This window comes from Balaenoptera borealis, assembly GCF_965194805.1.
Source record: "Balaenoptera borealis genome assembly, chromosome: 20".
Lineage (NCBI taxonomy): Eukaryota > Metazoa > Chordata > Mammalia > Artiodactyla > Balaenopteridae > Balaenoptera > Balaenoptera borealis.
The window spans coordinates 53,242,104-53,250,525 of NC_138879.1; positions in this window are offsets into that span (position 1 = coordinate 53,242,104).

The window sequence follows — 8,422 nt, forward strand, 5'->3', positions numbered from 1 at the left end:
GTCCGCGGCCCGGGGGTTGGGGACCCCTGGTCTAATGTGATGTGGTTATAGTGGAAAATCTTTTCCACTGGTCCTGCCCTGCCATGAAGCTTGACTTTGAGGATTACTTGGAATATATAAGTATTTATTATCATAGTCTGTCATGGTTTTGTGTTCCAAAATAAGAATTCCACTTTAAAAATCGTATCTACATATGTATGTATATGTATGCGTACACACACACACACACACAAACCCCTTACCTGAGAGAGTAAGTATATCAGCTGGGGAAACCTTAGCTTGAATTTATTTATCAGGTTGCCTCTAGCCATCTAGCAAGGTCCTAACAGAGTAGGACATAGGACAGTTTTTAAAAATATTTATTTATTTATTTATTTATTATTTATTTTGTCTGTGCCAGGTCTTAGTTGTGGCATGCAGACTTCTTCGTTGTGGCATGCGGGCTTCTTAGTTGCGGCATGCATGCGGGATCTAGTTCCAGGACCAGGGATCAAACCTGGGGCCCCTGCATTGGGATCGTGGAGTCTTACCCACTGGACCACCAGGGAACTCCCGGCTGTTAAGTTTTGACAGGTAGAGGGGGATTAGTGATCAGGAAGGCTTGAGAGCAGAGGTATATTAGCCAAGAGGACCCACACTATAGGATTTGATAGTAGGGAGTGTGGGGGAATTGAGATCAGTGCATGAATGTTCACAAGGGTTCTTTGTGTGTTTATATAAAGAGAAAGTGCATGTACCTTGGGGTAAATTACTTAATCCCTTCGTCATTCAGTTACTTCATCTGAAAAATGGAGGTGGTATTACCTCCTCTATAGGATTGTGATGATTAAATGAATGGATACAAATAAGGTGCCTGAACCTACTGAATGGGAGAAAATATTTGCAAATGATATGACTGATAAGGGATTAACATATACAAACAGGTCATACAACTCAACATCAAATAAAACAAACAACCTGATTAAAAAATGGGCAGAAAAACTGAATAGACATTTTTCCAAAGAGGAAATGCAGCTAGCCAATAGGCACATGAAAAGATGCTCAACGCTGCTAATCATCATGATCTCAGAGAGGCAGCAGTGAGTGGTGGTGTGAAGCTAGATCTTAATTCCCTGCCCAGGAACTGAACCTGGGTAGCCTGGATGAAAACCAGAAATCCTAGCCACCACACCCCCTGGCCGTTGCCCCCAATGAAAAATGCATTTCTCACGGAGGTAAAACTGTAAAAACAGGTACAAAGTTTATTATTAGAGACATAGCACAACAACAAGTGGGAGAGCACACAGAGAAGCGATTTGTTAAGATAGAAGCAAGACAGAGATGCACACCGGGAGAGAAAGCGTGTGGGTGTCCTCCCTAATGAGTAAGAGTGCAGTAAATAGGCAGTGAAATCATTTATATAGGGCAGTTCTTCCAGATCTTTGTTTACCTTTGGCCAATTATCTGGTTTCTTTTTCCACACCTGACCTGCCTTAGGACCCTCCCCAACTTGCGTGGGCAACTTTTTTCTAAGATGGATTACAGCCCAGAGGCCTATGGGATAGCCTTAGCATCACATATTATGGGGTGGTGCCCCCTCATTTTTGACCCCCAAGGAGCCTTTCTGCACATGTGCAATGTTTCCCTTGCCCCAAGGATGGGAAGTGTATGACCTCTTGATCTTTTAACAGGGTTTAGTCCCGCTCTGTTCCTGCCATAAAAATGTCCAATGTCTGGTTATTTACCCTATTTCTGTTGCTGGTTTTTATATCGAGGTGCAGATCTCGAAATATAGAGAGGAGTCAGGTCATAAATATGTAGTCCTGGAGCTCGTTTGTCTCTTGCTTCAGGAAATGTAAACAGGGGGCTGGTAATGAATGTCCGGCCTGGAGCCCATCTTCTTCTCACCCCAGGAAGTGTAAACAGGAGGCTAGTTGTAAATGTCTAGCCTGGAGCCCATCTATCTCCTGCCTCAGTCAGGGAAATGCAAATCAAGTGTCCCCCCTCCCCAGCCTGCATCCAATTGCAGGGGGCCCTGCTTGGTTCCAGCCAGCTCAGAGGCTGTTTTGGGATTTCAGTTCATTCACATCCCTGAAAAATCTCACTCTGTCTTACCTGTTCCCTTTGTCCCCTGGTCTCTCCCTCCATTATTACATAGCCTGGGGCTGCTGGTAGCACAGGGGAAACCTGGGGTCTTTGAACAGAACACAGGCCCTGCCAGGGCACCTGGCTTGGTAGGCGGACAAGGGCTGCTCTCATTCCCAGCTCGCCCCCCTTGGCCCTCAGCCCCCTCAGTCCAACCTGCAGCCCAGCACACAGCAGCTAAAGAGCAGCTTCACAGATGTTACCCTGCACCCTCTCCTCCCTCTGAAGACTTCCATGGCTCCCCACTGCCCTCAGTACAAAGCCCACCCTCCTCAGCCGGCACATGAGGCCCTCACTGCCTTTCCCAGACTGTCTCTGGACATCCCCTTGCCCTTGGCCGTCTCATGCCACACAGCGTGGCCAAAGTGCTGGCTTTTAGTTTAGATACCTGAAGGCCTCGCGCTTCTGGGGCTCTGATTTTTTTTTTTAAATGCCTTTAAAAAAATTTTTTTTTTTCCTGGCTGGAATGCCTTTCTACCTCATCACCTCCCCTCTGGCATCTTTAACTTTTAAGACCTTGTAGGAGGGGATCCTAACTCATCTGTGTCCACTTTTGTGGGCCTGGTGTCTATCAATAGTGCTCAATAAATCAATGTGGTTTGTTTTGTTTTGTTTTGTTTTTTTCTTTTGGGCCGCATCAGGCAGCATGCGGGATCTTAGTTCCCCAACCAGGGATTGAACCCAGGCCCTCCTCAGTGAAAGCTCGGGGTCCTAACCACTGGACCGCCAGGGAAGTCCCTATCAATGTTTGTTAAATGAATAAAGGTAACTTCTGAAGCCTAGCTCACGTGTGTGGGGTGTGTGTGTGTGTGGAGGGGTGGCGCACAAGGGAAGTTTGGACAATGCAGTCATTCTCCTTTCTATTCTAGACGCCTTTGGAATCCATACCAACATTCCCCCCTCAAAGTCATAGTGGACTGAGAACCTCAGGTCAGGCTGGAGACAGCAGGATGAGCCCACCACCAGGGTAAAGCCTACTCAGTCACTGTACACCAATGTTGTCTTTGAAAAAGCATGATCTTGGACAGGTTCTCCAGGAGGTGAGTCTGGGGAGAGGAGGGAAGAGGGAGTGACTTGTGACGGAATCTGGGGCTTTTTAAAAAAATTTTTATTTATTTATTTATTATTTTTGGCTGTGTTGGGTCTTCGTTTCTGTGTGAGGGCTTTCTCTAGTTGCGGCAAGCGGGGGCCACTCTTCATCGCGGTGCGCGGGCCTCTCATTGTCGCGGCCTCTCTTGTTGCGGAGCACAGGCTCCAGACGCGCAGGCTCAGTAGTTGTGGCTCACGGGTCTAGTTGCTCCGTGGCATGTGGGATCTTCCCAAACCAGGGCTCAAACCCGTGTCCCTGCATTGGCAGGCAGATTCTCAATCACTGCGCCACCAGGGAAGCCCGAATCTGGGGCTTTTAAAGGAGGAATCCCCCCGGGGAAAACTTAATCTAGTGGTTTGTCTTGGTAATTTTTGCCACATCTAAGTACGATTGTTTACTTGATTTTTCTTTAAACAACAGCAAGAAAAACCTACTCTCTCTCGTTCTGAGCATCCATTCTGTGAAATCACAGGTCTGATGCTCTAATTATATTTTTAATAAACAGCAAAATGAATACATACTGTTAAGTAAAAAAAAAGAAAAAAAGTTTCTCTTGTGTACCACCGGAAGTCGTGGCGCGCACGGGCCTTGGCGCACGCTGATCTGAGACGTACGACTGGGGGATGACGACCCCCAAGGTCCGGAGCCACAGCGGCTCGGGATCTCAGAGCCGAAAGAGGCCACTTCAGGATTTTTCAAGGCTGGGCCCGAGGCTGGCTTTCAATGCTTGAGAGCCCATTGGACGGGAAGCCACAGAGTGGGATCAACCGAAGGAATCCTGAGAAAAGGAGAAAAATAGCTTGGACTTGAGAATGAAACTGGCAAGGACGGACGGTCACCCGAGGGTGCGGGCTGCGGGAGGAGACAGAGGACAGCAGGGGTGGGGCAGTGGGAGAGCAGGAAGGCTGAGTCACGTCGCAGCCGCGCACGAGCCGCCGTGGGCTGCGTCCTGCAACTCACCTGGTCTGCGTGCGCCCCCGCCCCACGCCCTCCCACCGCCGTAAAACACACAGGCCCCAAATCGCCAACTGCAGGAGCCAAGATGCTCTGAGACGGGTGGGGGAAGGGAAGCTAAAGAGCGGGGAAGCCCAGAGATTTGCTCGCTGGGCGGTATGTGGAAGGGAAACCTCTCCCCACTTCCTGGGGGTGGTGGCAGCTGCAGGAGAAAGACTGCTTGAAATCAGTCTTTGTTGGAGGATTTTCTGAGTCTTCACTCTTCATCCCAGAACTGAAATCCTCCCTGACAGCTGAGAGGCCTCAACGCTTGAGACAGGTAAGACCAGGGTCAGGGACAGAGTCAGGAGTGAAAAAAATTTTTTGTATTTTTTCTGATTATAAAAATAGCACTAGTGTTGAAAAAAAGTGGAAATTTCATACAAGCACACGCGAAAAGGAAAAATACAAGCTCTATACCACCTCTACACATAACTATTATAACTATTTTGGTGTTTATTCTTCCAGCCCCTATATATATTATTATATATGTATATATATGATTATGCTAAAGATAATTGTGTATTATATAATATATAATTATAATATGTGATGATTTAAAAATAAGTGGGATCACACTGAATAAATACTTTCAGGATCTGATTTTTTTCAATTGTTATCTTGTGATCCCCAATAAATTTTCTTTTACACCCTCATTTTGATTTTTATTTATTTTATTATTATTATTTCTTGGCCACGCCCTGAAGCTTGCGGATAGCAGCTCCCCCACCAGGGATTGAACCTGTGCCCCCTGCAGTGGAAGGGAAGCTCAGAGTCCTAACCACTGGACTACCAGGGTACTCCCATACACTCTCATGTTTTAAAAAAATTTATTCATTTTATTTATTTATTTTTGGCTGCGTTGGGCCTTCATTGCTGCGCACGGGCTTTCTCTAGCTGCGGCGAGTGGTGGCTGCTCTCCGTTGTGTTGTGGTGGCTTCTCTTGCTGTGGAGCATGAGCTCTAGGCGCGTGACTTCAGTAGTTGTGGTGCGTGGGCTCAGTAGTTGTGGCTTGTGGGTTCTAGAGCGCAAGCTCAGCAGTTGTGGCACATGGGCCTAGCTACTCCGCGGCACGTGGGATCTTCCTGGACCAGGGAGGATCAAACCTGTGTCCCCTGGGTTAGCAGGCAGATTCTTAATCACTGTGCCACCAGGGAAGTCCCCAGAATTATCTTTTTTAAAAATGTACATTAGTTGATTTTTGCTTCTGGTCGTGACAGAGTGGCTTGTATCAGGCTAGGATTCCTTTAGAGAACAATGTAAAAACTAGATTTCCCCCCACCCCACACACACACTCACAGCTGTTTTAAGGCTTTAGAGAGTAGCCAAAGTGGACAGAACTTAAGTAACCAGGATCCTGTACAGAAGGAAAACCCTTTGAAGTGAGGGGGATCATCTCCACTGCTTTCCTGAAGGAAATTCCTTACAGTAATTTGCTGATTTGCTTGGGAGGCATTGAGGCTGAGCAGAAAATGGTGGCCTAAAGTTTTGGCATTATCACAAGGCTCAGGAGTTCAGGATCTGACAAGAAAGAGGGACCTGAGAAACACTTTAGGGTTTCAGCTGAGACCCCTGAAGGGCTATGATCTAGGAGCAAGGGCAATCCAGAAACATACCAGCCCATACAAAGCCAGAAACATCGCAGTTCCTGATTGTATTAAGTGATTTAACCCTACTCTAACTGCCTGGAAAAAAAAACAGCAACAACAACAAAACCCACAAACAACAACAACAACAAAACCACCCCCCCCAAAACAAAAAAAAAAACACCCAGAAATTTCCATCTCTTCTGGAGAAATAACATAATCCAGAACCTCTACGGTTTTTCATTCTACACAGCATCCAACATTTAACAAAAGTTAACAGATATACTAAGAGACAAGACCAAGTGAACAAAAACCAAGAGAAAAAAATAAATAGCAGACCTGAAGGAGAAAAAGATATTGGTATTATTGTACATGGACTCTAATACTTTCAATACTTAAAAACAGAAAAGAAAAAAACCCAAACCAAAAACCCAACCAAAACAAAAAAACTCTATAGATGGGTTTAACAGCAGTTTTTTGTTTGTTTGTTTGTTTGTTTGTTTTTGGGCCACACTGGGAGGCTTGTGGGATCTTAGTTCCCTGACCAGGGACTGAACCCAGGCCACAGCAGTGAAAGTGCCAAGTCCTAACCACTGGACTGACTTCCAGGGAATTCCCAACAGCCGGTTAGATATAAAGAAGACAGGATTAGTAAACTGAAAGATAGGTGGGTAGAAAATATTCAGTCTGAAGCATAGGAGTGGGAAAAAAAAAAGATGGAAAATACAGAAAAGAGCATAAGAGAGTATGGAATGTGATGTAAAGGTCTAAATACATTTAATTGGACTCAAGGAGCGTGAGTGAGTTGTTCTGAAGCAATAGGTGAAGAGTTACTGATTACAAATTTTACAGTATTAGTGAAAGACATTAAAACACAGATTCAAGAAACTCTACAGATCTGAAGCAAAATAAATACAAAAAATCCCTACCTGGGCAAACTGTAGTAAAACTTCTGAAAACCAAAGTCAAAGATTATTTTAAAAAATTGACTGAGGGCTTCCCTGGTGGCACAGTGGTTAAGAATCCACCTGCCGATGCAGGGGACACGGGTTTGAGCCCTGGCCCGGGAAGATCCCACATGCTGCTGAGCAACTAAGACCATGCGCCACAACTACTGAGCCTGCACTCTAGAGCTGGTGAGCCACAACTCCTGAAGCCCGTGTGCCTAGAGCCTGTGCTCCACAACAGGAGAAGCCACGGCAATGAGAAGCCCATGAACCACATTCATGAGTGGCCCCTGCTCGCCGCAACTAGAGAAAGCCCGTGCGCAGCAACGAAGACCCAACGCAGCCAAAAAAAAAAAAAATTAAAAAAAGACCTTAATTAATTAAAAAAAAAATGAAGGTGGAGCAAAGAGGTTTACAAATGAAAACAGAGACTTCATTGCCAAGAGAGCTGAACTAAAAGTACTACTAAAGAACATTCTTTAGGCAGAATGAAAGTGACCCCAATGGAAGCAAAGACATGCAGGAATGAATGAATGACAAGAGGTAAATGTGTGGGAAAAATACACGAATATTGACTGTATAGAATAATAATATTGATAATATCTTGTTTAAAAATGCATGAAAAATTAAAATACTTGACAATAATAGCCAAAAAGCAGGAGGAGGATATATGGAGTTAAATCAATCCTAAGATTCTTGCATTAGCCGGGGAGTGGGATTGCTTGATAACCATTAGAATAATAGTCAAAGAGTGTATAATTTGAATAATGGGAGAGGCATTAATTTCAAAAATCTGATTCAAAAGAAGGTAAGAAAGGTTTAAAATAGGGACATTTCTTGAAAATGTCTTTGACTAATTATATTTCTTCTGCTTTGAGCTTACCTGTATCTTTTGCCCTGTATACTATTTGGATGCTTTCCTTCTGCTATTGATTTTAGATGGATTTAAATATAGGTAAGTAGAAATATGTCCATGTGAATGTTGCAAATAGTTTCTTATAGGGATCAGTTTTAAATCTTTATGCCTTGGTTTTAACACTAAGGGCTTGGTTTCACCACTTGCTTTGATGTTAGTGAAAAGAGAAATGGTCACGTCTTAGGCTTTACACCCCTAATCAATTGAACTGAACTGAGGTCAAGGGAGCAAGCAAACATGAGGTGCTGCATTCTTGTCATTTAGAGAGTATGGAGTTATCTGAACCAGTGATAGGAATAACGAATGGTGAATGTTGAAGTCTAAAGAAGGAAGAGAAATAAACCGGGCTGGGAAAAACTACAAAAATCCCCAAGAGAAGGCTCAGCCGCTGCACACAAGTAGCTGCCGCTCCGGGAGGGGATGCCTGGAGCAGAGACGTGTGATGCATAGCTAATCAAGACCAGCAGGTGGCGCTCTAAAGCCGTCCGATTGCTCTCCAGACTTCCAGAGTTGAGATTTTGCTTGAGCACCTAGGAAGTGGAAACTGAGGCCCCGGGAGCTTCGGACCCCTAATTTTTGGCTCTGTGATTCCTGTAGAGCAGCGGTCCCCAACCTTTTTGGCACCAGGGATGGGTTTCTGTGGAAGACAATTTTTCCACGGACGGGGGTGGGGGTGGGGGTGGGGGGGTGGTTCAGGCGGTGATGCGAGCCACGGGGAGCGATGAGGAGCCGCAGATGAAGCTTCGCGGGCTCGCCCGCCGCTCAC